The sequence below is a fragment of the Saccopteryx bilineata genome, chromosome 4 (assembly GCF_036850765.1).
Source record: "Saccopteryx bilineata isolate mSacBil1 chromosome 4, mSacBil1_pri_phased_curated, whole genome shotgun sequence".
Classification (NCBI taxonomy): domain Eukaryota; kingdom Metazoa; phylum Chordata; class Mammalia; order Chiroptera; family Emballonuridae; genus Saccopteryx; species Saccopteryx bilineata.
Genome location: NC_089493.1, coordinates 122,257,043 through 122,268,307, shown reverse-complemented (window position 1 = coordinate 122,268,307; position 11,265 = coordinate 122,257,043).

Below are 11,265 nucleotides of genomic sequence, written 5' to 3'. Positions count from 1 at the left end.
AAGCACACAATCTTAAAAGAAAATAAAAACTATTATAAAGCTGCATTTCTCTCATTTAGGTATAAAAAATCCAAACAAAGCCTCAAATTATTTTAAAGCAAAGGGAGAGAAGCCATAATGTCTATCATTCTCTTGCAGTCACTGCTGTTCTTGTTCCTTACTGACATGCAATGTTGTTGTTTTTTGTTGTTTACCAACATTTGACCAACAAATTAGAGCCATATGAAAGCTAAATCCTATATTTCACTGTCAGCACAGATCAATGTGTTTCAACAGAGAGAAATACCAGAAACAGTGCTCTGTCTTAATATTAGACTCAACACAGTGTATCTACCCTGAGTTTCTCCGTAGTAACTCTTAAAATACATAAAATCTTTTAGGTAACTCTTGTAGACACTGTGCTTTGAGGTCTCAACACTAGAAGTTCACTTATATTAGAACCAGCAAGAATTTTGCTCTGGTTCTAGGCCCTGATCCCAGCAGGGTTTTGGTTAGTTTCATTTCAGCCCATGAAGTACATAGGAATATCTACCATTTTTCTTCTTGATACAAGTACTTGATCATTACACTGGGAAAAAACTTTAGAATACCAGAGTAGGTTTTTTTTATTATCTTAGAGTGTTTATATTACTTAACAGATTTCTTTTTGCACAGTCAATACAAATGGCTCATTATTTCTGGTTTTTCATGTACCTTGCTTACTCTACCCCTCCATTCCCAACAAACAATCTATACAATTTGGGGAAAATTTTTATATATCTATGCTGACATGACCTCTTACAGTTGACCAGGTTAATAACTTTAATAGAGCAGAGAACAAAAATAAAAAAGGCCAACTCCATGGATGTTTAATCTAGAAAGGCCCATTATACTAAACATATTTCTAGTTGTACTACCTAAATAATATTTTAATTAATTAAATTAGTTAAATAATGTTTTTATGTGCCTGATGATCTTTGTGTGTGAAGGCTTTTAAGCCAGGAGACATGTTTATATATTACTGTATCTCAATTTCTAGTGAAATTTTTTCTTCAATATTTTTCTTCTATTAGTACTTTAAGCACCAGGACAAAATACCAACACAGTAATTTTGCAAAATATCAAGTTTAACAATGTTTTAGTAGTGGAAAATATTGTTAAATAGGATAAAATATTTTGTTAACATCGGCACTTAGTATGTCATTGTAAATGTTCAGAAGTATATAAGGGAAGCATTAGAAAATAAAGTAGGATGGATTAAAGAGTTATTGAAAATAGTGAAGTAGAACAAGAAAAGAGGAAAACCAAAAAAATAATTTTAAGCATTTCAAGAAGTAAAGATAACAGAAAAACAGTATTTTCAGAATGCCCATGAAATCCAGTCTCCACCCATGGAAGCTTTCCAAATCAGAATTTTTACTAATATGGAACAATACTTTCTCAGACTATACCTAATTTTATCACAGGTATGTATATGACAGACAGGATGTCATTTCTTTTAATTGTGCAGAGAATTTGCTTGGCCAAGTTCACAAAAGGACTCAGATTTTTACTTTCTTGATTTTGATTTAAGACAAGGGAGACTGAGACAATAGGTCAGAAGATGAAAAGATAGCATGTAAATTAAAATGTGAGACAGCAAGCTAAAACAATACGCAAGAGAGAGATGTAAGGGTACAGAAACTGAGGAAACAGTGGATGCCTGTGAGCAGGAAGAGCAGAAGAAAGAAATTTGCAAACTATGGTGAAAATACCCATGGTTGCATTCTATTGAAAAAGAGGCTGCCCCTAGAGATGAGAAATCCTTGAGAAATTTTGTTCCAACCTAACCCAATCCTTAATAAGAAATTAGTTTGAAAAATTTACTAGTGTCATGTTTTGTGTGGCTGTTTTATTTTTTTAGTTTTTGGTTTTTTGTTTTGTTTTGTTTTATTTTTAGCAAAAGGGCCAATATAAAATACACAATCTTTACAATGTAGTAAAAAAAAAATTTCACTCACTAGCAACATATGTTTTTCTCATGGGTACATTTTACTTTCTCAGTTCTAAGACTTGGTGAAAGTGGAACATTAGAAATATTATTAAAAGTCAGATGCACATAAGAATTTATAGGCTTAGTTACCAAAAAGTGGAAATTTTCCCTATAACAGAGCAGAAATGCTATAAACAAAACAAAGCAAGAAAAGTGTGGAATCAAAAAAAGGTTACAGTGAAGTTTGATTTTTATTTTGGATTTGAAAATTCATTAATCTTAGTCTGAGTTTTCACCTGGACAACAGAAGGTTATTTTTTATTTTGAGAACTGATCTCAGCTCTGAAAATTAGGATGAAATAATGTGCCCAGTGCTCATATCATTGGAGCCATGTTTTCTATTTATTTTTGCTAGTCTGTGCAAGTGTCGTACCCATAGAGCAGACACTTAACTATATGTCTTAAAGTCTTATGAAATAAATGTATTAATTTTAAATATATTCATACATTAATAAATGGGTGCTATTTTATTCCTTTTCCAAATCTATATTATATGTATATTTTTATGTAAAATAAAGGCAGTCCATGTAAGGGAGTAGAACATTCCAAAACTATTTGACAAATGTCATTCATGAAAATTTTAAAATATTCATATTAAAATCTAAAGTGTTTCAAGATTGCTTGAATACAGCTCTAAGGTTTTAATGTGTAACTAGCAATCAAATCAAATCAAAATATTTTCTGATTACAAACATAAATGTGCCTGTTTAATATGTATTAATTTATTTAAAAATACTAAAAAGGTCCAAAGTATGGTATGTTAGAATTCTATTATTTGAAATAAGACTATATTAAACTAAACAGAATTTCATTCTTTTTAAAGGAAGTTCAGTTGCATGGTTTTAGGGAAAATAATAAAAGAAGTTACATATACTCTTCTTTGCACATTTGACTCAGCCTAGTTATATACATGTTTGCTTAAAAATTTATCTTCCAAGTTTTTTCTGGAATCACTTGATCCTGGGTAGGTAATTATGTTTTACTTACATATTGGTTCACAATAAGAATCTCTCTCTTTTTTTTTTTTTTGTACCATTGAATCCACAATACCTCAAATTATGCATAGAACCAATAGAAAATGAATACATTATTTTTTAGTTTACAAGTGAATTGTTTATGTCTTCTTACCCTTTTTTCTTAAGTTTAAAATAATTTCTAGACAAAGATAATGAATTGCACAAAACTATCATATTGAAATAAGTATGACATGTCAGTGTAATCCTAAATTAATAAAAACAAGTTAAGAAATCAATAAAATACTGTAAAGATATTCTATGATGTTAAAAAATTTGTCAGTTGGTGCCTATAAGATAAAAGTAGAAATATTGTATTTTCTATATGTAAGAAGAAAAACTATAAATTAAAACAATAACTTTTGTGCCTGATCTGTGATGTCACAGTGGTTATAATGTTGACCTGGAATGCTGATGTCACCATTTGGAAACCCTGGGTTTTCTGGGTCAAGGCACATATGAGAAGCAGCTACTATGAGTTGATGCTTCCTGTTCCTTTCCTCTACCTATTTTCCTATCTTTCCCTCTCTTTCTTTCCTCTCTCTAAAATCAATAAATAAAATTTAAAAATAGAAAATTAAAAGATAGCCTTTGTAATAATATCACAGTTATCAATTAATAAAGAAAAAATCAAACAAAACATCAAGTCCTTAAATTAAAAAACAATAAAAGACTGAAATTAAAGAATAAAAAAATAGAGGGATATAATATATATGTATATACATATACATATACATATAGGTAGATAGATAGAAATGATAGATAGATGATAGATAGATAGATAGATAGATAGATAGATAGATAGATAGATATACATGAAGAGGGAAGATAGTGAGGTGGACTCCTGCAGGCACCCTTCTGCATGCGCCCCTACCAGGATCCACCAGGCAACCCCATCTGGGGCTGATGCTCTAGTACCAAGTCATTTTTAGCACATGAGGTTGTCACGCTCCAAGGGAGCTGTTCTCAGTGCCTAATGCCATGCTCCAACCAACTGAGCCACTGGCTGCAGGAGTGGGAGAGGGAGCAGGGAGGAAGCAGCTTCTCCAGTGTGCCCTGACCAGGAATCAAACCCACATCCACACATTGGGCCAACACTCTATCTACTGAGCACTGGTCAGGGCATAATATATATTTTTAATTAACTATGTTAAGTTCCTAGAAATGGCTCTATTATTTTAATAAAATCAAGAAAAAATAGCAGTTATTTTTAATTTTTTGGTGAGAAATATCTTGACAGGTGGTGGCGCAGTGGATAGAGAATTGACCTGGGAGACTGAGGTTTCAGGTTCAAAATGTTGAGGTCTCAGGCTTGAGCATGGATGGGCTCACTCATATTGAACATAGGCTCACCCATTTGAGCTTGAGATTGCCGACTTGAGTGTGGAGTAATTGACATGACCCCAGAGTCACTGGCTTGAGCCCAAACAGCACTGGCTTGGAGCTCAAAGGTCACTGACTTGAATCCAAGGTTGCTAGCTTGAGCAAAGATCACTGGCTTGGCTTGAGCACCCCACTCAAGGCACATATGAAAATCAATCAATGAACAACTAAAGTGATACAACTATGAGTTGATGCTTCTCATTTCTTTCCCTCCCTGTCTTTCTCTCTTGTGCGCGCTAAAAATAATTAAAAAAAAAGAAAAATAGTATGAAAGAATTACATTTTTTTTTGCAAAATTAGTATATTTTTCAAAGATATATGTAAAAATGCAAAGTAAATGAGCTTAAAAAGAAAGGTTAAAGAGAGAAGAGAAATATGAAATTGTCATTTGAAAGAATGGAAAAGCAGACATCATAGAGAATTATTCTTTTAATAACTATGGTTCTTTTAATTCATGGCACTATGAATTTACAGTGATACTAAGAACATTGTTTTAACCTTCTCACCAGCACTCATACTTAGTTGAGTCAAAATGTGAGCTGACAGGGTATAATCTCACTTTCTGTCACTTGAGGAAATATTGCAATTTAGAGAATCTGTAAGGGACTAATAATGTTGTCATGCATTCTAATATAAATAGGGTTAGAAAGTGATACTGTTAGGATCAGTTTATTGCAAAACTTGATAAAATTGAAGATTTTATAACACTAGTGTAGATAAGCTACAATAAGGGGTTTATTTATTAGAGTTTAGGATATTTGAAGTTTACTTTCTGACATGATGCAGTTATTGATAATAAAAAATTCAAAGATATAACATGAGTGGTTAAAAGATGGATGTGAAATATATATATATTTGGAGATGATGGGTTAGGACTATAATGAGATTAGACTAGAATAATATGAGCCACACATATACTTTAAAATTCTTATTAGCCACATGAAAATAAAAAAGAAAGAAAATTTATTTTAATTTAATAATATATTCTATTTAACACAGTATATAAAAATGTAAGTTTTATATTTAATTAATGTAAAATTTTATTGAGATATTTACATTGTAGTTATGTATGATTTTTTGCATAGTAAATATTTACAATATTATGGTTTTAGTTTCCTTATAGTTTAATTTAGATTTCAATTTCAAGTTTTTAACCCTTACATGAGGCTGGCAGCTAATGTATTGGCAACAAATAATTAAAAATGAGTAAAATAAATCTATCTAGAAAAAGAAAATTCTAAATATGGAAATGAAATATCATATTTTTCATGGTTCCTAAATGAAATCACAAGGAAAATCAGAAAATATTTTGAATACCATTGAAAATATTAAAATGTGTGGCATGTAACTGAAATAGTACTTAGAAGGAAACTTATAATTTTAAATTCTTATATCAGAAAACAAAGCTAAAATAAATTTTCTAAGTATATTAGATTTTTTAAAATGCTTAGCGAGAGAGACAGAGAGATACAGGGACATTTAGGGACAGACAAGAAAAGAGATAGATGAGAAGCATCAATTCTTTGTTGTGGCACCATACTTGTTCATTTATTAGATTCTTATTGTTACTATAACATATTACCACAAATGTAATAGCTGCCTTAAAGCAACACAAATATATTATCTAGTAGTTTAGAGGTCAGATATCTGAAAATCGATCTATGTGACTAAACTGAAGGTACCAGCAGGTAGGGCTGCGTGCCTCTACCAGGTTTTGCAAGAGAGTAGATTACTAGCCTTTTCTAGCTTCCAGAGGCTGCTTGTATATTTTGGTTAATGACCACTCCCAGCAACAGCATTATTTTAACCACTGCTTCTATGGTCTCCTTCTTCAATTCTGACTCTAACGCCTATTAATTAAAAGGGCCCTTAGGGTGACATTCTGCCCACCAAAATAATCTAGGACAATCTCCCCATTTTAAAATCCTTTACTCAAAGTCCCTTTGTCATTTAAAGTAACATATTTATAGGTTTTGAGGATGAGGATTACAATGTAGAAATTTGAGGGAAGGCATTAATCTGCATACCACATTAATTGCCAAATGTAAGAAACTAGGGGAAAAAGAGCATAATAAACTGAAAGTAAGTAGAAATAAATAAATAATAAAGATGCTAACAGAAACCCAATTGATATAATTAAGCAACCCCCCAAAAAGCTGATTTTTTTTAAATGATCAACAAAATTGATAAACTAATTAAACTAATAAAATCAAGAGAGAACCAATTTACCAATATCAGGAATAAAAATGGACATTTTTATTACAGATTCTACTTATATTAAAATAATTAAGAATAATGGAAAAAAGTTTCAACAAATTTAGCTGCTTGAATGAGCAGAAATTTTTCTAAAATGCAACTAAAGAAAAAGAAAAAAAATTGAATAAACTTTTATTAAATTAAAATTGTTATTATGAACCTTTCTTTAAAAGAATACTCCGGGCTTAATTCACAACTTTACTGAATTCTATCAAATATTCAAGGATAAAGCAACATTATTATTTTACGTTATTTTTTTCAGAAACTAGAAAAGATCTCTGTCCAATCTATTTGTGAGGTTGGCATAACATTAATACCAAAATCTGACAAAAACATAACATGCTAAAAAAATCTTTACAGTAATGGAAGCACAATTATACAATATAAATAATAAAGAATACAAATAATAACCAAATGAAAATTAACAAACTGTTTTCGGGTAAGGCTATGCACATTATCTCTGTGTATATTCCCATATGTATATGTGTGTGAGTGTGTGTATATATATATTTACTTGATTTAATGAACACATTATTTAATGGCCATATACAAATAGACAGTACACTAATTCATAACTTGACATTTGATGTTTTCAAGTATACCTGGTGCTTATAGCTGGTCTAATATTCTGAGATAGCTCCTCAAAACCTGAATTTGATGATGGCATACAAGAGTGATTCTTAAAACCTTGGTCTGTATAAGAATCACTTAGATATTTAGTTGAAATATAAATTACTGGGGTCTCTACCCAGAGGATTTGACTTGGCCAGCATGAATTGGGGCCCAAAATTTACATTTCTAACAAGATCCCATGCTGGTTCTGGCCTCATATTTTGAGAACCACAGGACTACAGTAAACAGAAAATAGATACTAGAATTCCATTGGCAAATTTATTGAAAAGTTTCTGGAAATTCAGGCAAGCAGATCTATTTGAATGGATTGATTATGTACAACTGGAGAACCTACCCCATGAATATGATCCCCAGAGAGCCTAGGGGAGAACTTCTTTAATAATAATAACAATAATAATAATGATAGAAGTAGAAATGTGCTAGTGATTAGAGCATCAGCGTGTTTGAGAAGCTCAATAATGGTTGTCCTGAGTAGTGATCAGGGTTGAGAATAGGAATGCTGCCAGATGCAGGGTAGTCATGCTTCAGCATAAAAGTCAAAGGGGACATTATTCTCCTTATAAGCAGTAAAATAAGATTAGCAATAATAATGCTATCTGATGATTAAAAGCTCTTTGTTGAGCATTTAACTGTACCCATCTGAAATAGCTATCTACATGTCTTTCACAGAATCTTTTGTCACCAACTTCCCAATGTTTTCTCTTAAGTCCTTGGCCATCTATCCAAACTATCACCAATGTTTCTTAAATTGATGGCAATCCATGTTGATGGCCATATCTTACTTCAGGCTAAGTAGACACCCCAAAATAACACAACAGTATTTTTTTCTTTTCTTTTCTTTTCTTTTCTTTTCTTTTCTTTTCTTTTCTTTTCTTTTCTTTTCTTTTCTTTTCTTTTCTTTTCTTTTCTTTTCTTTTCTTTTTTTTTTTGTGACAGAGCCAGAGAGAGACAGAAAGAGGGACAGATAGGGACAGACAGACCAGAAGGGAGAGAGATGAGAAGCATCAATTCTTCGCTGCAGCACCTTAGTTGTTCATTGATTGCTTTCGCATATGTGCCTTGATCAGGGGTCTACAGCAGATAGATGCTTGAATCAGCAACCTTCACTCAAGCTGGTGAGCTTTGCTCAAACCAGATGAGCCCATGCTCAAGCTGGCAACATCAGGGTTTCAAAACTGGGTTCTCTGTGTTCCACTTTGATGCTCTATCCACTGCATCACCACCTGGTCAAGCCACAGCAGTATGTTTTTATAATCTTTAAAAAAAATTATATATATATTTATTTACTCTGAGTGAAGCTGTAATAACCCTGGGGTTGTCCAACCTATTCAAATTACGCCAGCAGGCAATGCAGAGTAATTTATAATACACATTTAATTTCTTCCTTCTTTGCCATCGAACCATAAGGAACTTGTTTCACAGTTTCCCTGGGAGCTTCTTGGTTATGATCTGAAACTAACTCCTATATTTAGAGGGGAAGGAGAAATGAAAATAAAGGGAAGACCAATCCAGATTGGTTGGCAGCAGATTTAATAAAGAGAATTTATAAGGCCTGTCTTGGGTGACCACAAGGCAAGTAATTTACTGTACTCACTTGCCATATCTTTACATTTTATATAGAGACCTTAATTGCGTTCATTCAAATACACTGGGAACCTTAACAACCTTTAATTATCCAGTCTAGATAGTATCATCACCATATTAGTATCTCAGAGCTGAGTCCTTGGGCAGCTTCTAGCTTGGTGAAGGCAAGTGGAGCACACATTCTTAGCAAAAGGGAGTGAGTAAGGACCCTTCAATTGCCAGGGTCAGCTTGCAAAACAGCTGTCACATCTTGATGACCTTCCCCACCAGAACTTCCCAGGGTGCCATCAGCATTAACTGAAGAAGAAGCAAAGCAATACAAATACATGTCAAGTATTAGAACCACCTGATTGTTCAACTTATTCACTTCTGGGTCTGCCCAAATTCTTTCTCTCTCTCTCTCTCTCTCTCTCTCTCTCTCTCTCTCTCTTTCCTTTTTTTTTTTTTTTTTAGATTTTATTGGTTCTTTTTTAGAGAGATAGAAAGAAAGAGAGAGGGAGGAGCAGGAAGCATCAACTCCCATATGTGCCTTGACCGGGCAAGCCTATGGTTTTTAACTGGCAACCTCAGCATTCTAGGTCAATGCTTTATCCACAACACCACCACAGGTCAGGCAACTGAGTTCACTCTCTTATAAGTCATTTTCATTAAATGACACATTCCTGCTGCATACGTCTCACATTATGATGAATTAGATCAGACAATGCCCAGGTTATGATGGGAAGCTTAGGCCTCATGAACACGTGATGTTTTATGGCTGTGCATTTAATCTTTGTCTAAGTCCATTAGAAATCCAGAGCTATTTGTCAAAGGAGAGTAGACACCTGCAGAATAAGGGAGATATGCCAGAATCTTGTGCTGCAATTTTTCTATTGATCTTTCCAGTGGCTGTAGAAACATTTTATGAATTTGACTCCAAAGGCAAGGGAAGTAAAGTCAATAATAAATAAATGGAACTATATCAAACTAAAAGCTTTTGCACAGCAAAAGAAAACAACAACAAAACAAAAGAAAGCAGCCAACAAAATGGGAGATGATATTCATAAAGAACAGCTCCGGTAAATGGTTAATATCCAAAATATATAAAGAACTCATAAAGGTCAGCAACAAACAAACAACAACTCAATTTAAAAAAGGGGAGAGAACCTGAACAGACACTTCTCCCAAGGAGACATACAAATGACCAACAGATATATGAAAAGCTCATCTTCACTAGCTGCTCAAGAAATGCAAGTCAAAACTACAATCAGATATCACCTTACACCTGTTAGATTTGTTGTTATAAAAAAGACAGGTAAGAACAAGAGCTGGATTGGCTATGGAGAAAAAGGAACCCTCATTCACTGCTGGTGGGAATGTGAACTGGTACAACAATTGTGGAAGACAGTATGGTGGTACCTCAAAAAATTGACCTTGGCCAGATGGCTCAGTAGATAAAGCATCAGCCCTGTGTGTGGACATCCTGGGTTTGATCCATGGTCAGGGCACACATGAGAAGTGACCATCTGCTTCTTTTCTCTTTTCTCTCTCCCTTATCTCTCTCTTCCCCTCTCATGATCAGTGGCTCAATTGATTTGCATGTCAGCCTCAGGTGCTGAGGATAGCCTTGTCGAACATTGGCCTCAGAAGGGGGTTGCTGAATGGATCCCAGTCAGGGTGCATGAAGGAGTCTGTCTCTCTAGCTCCCCTTCTCTCACTTCAAATAAATTAAGAATAGAATTACCATATGACCCAGCAATCCCTTTACTGGGTATCTACTCAAAAAACTTGATAATATTAGTACACAGAGACACAAGCACACTCATGTTCATTGCAGCATTATTCATGGTGGCCAAGGCATGGAAACAATCAAACTGTTCCTCAATAGAGGACTGGATAAAGAAGAGTGGTACATCTATAAAATGGAATACTACTCAGCCATAATTCATGATGACCTATTGCCATTTATGACAACATGGATGGACCGTGAGAACATTATACTGAGTGAAATAAGTAAATTGGAAAAAGCTAAACCTATACGATTTCACACATAGGTGGGATATAAAACTGGGACTCATAGACATAGATAAAAGTTAAGTGGTTACTCAGGGTAAGGGGTGGGGAGGGGATTAAAGAAGGACAAATATACAGTAATGGAAAATGATTTAACTTTGAGTGATGGGCACACAGCACAATAAAAAATTCAAGTGTTATAGAGATGTTTACCTCAAAGCTATTACTCTTATTGATCAATGTCACCCCTTTAAATTTAATTACAAAATTAAAAAAAAATTAAAAAACGACTGAGGCACACACACAAATATTGCACTGACATTTCAAGTATCTAGAAGTTCTACTAGATCATGAGGCTTCAGTGCTAGAGCACCATGCAGCCTGGGTTTCCTG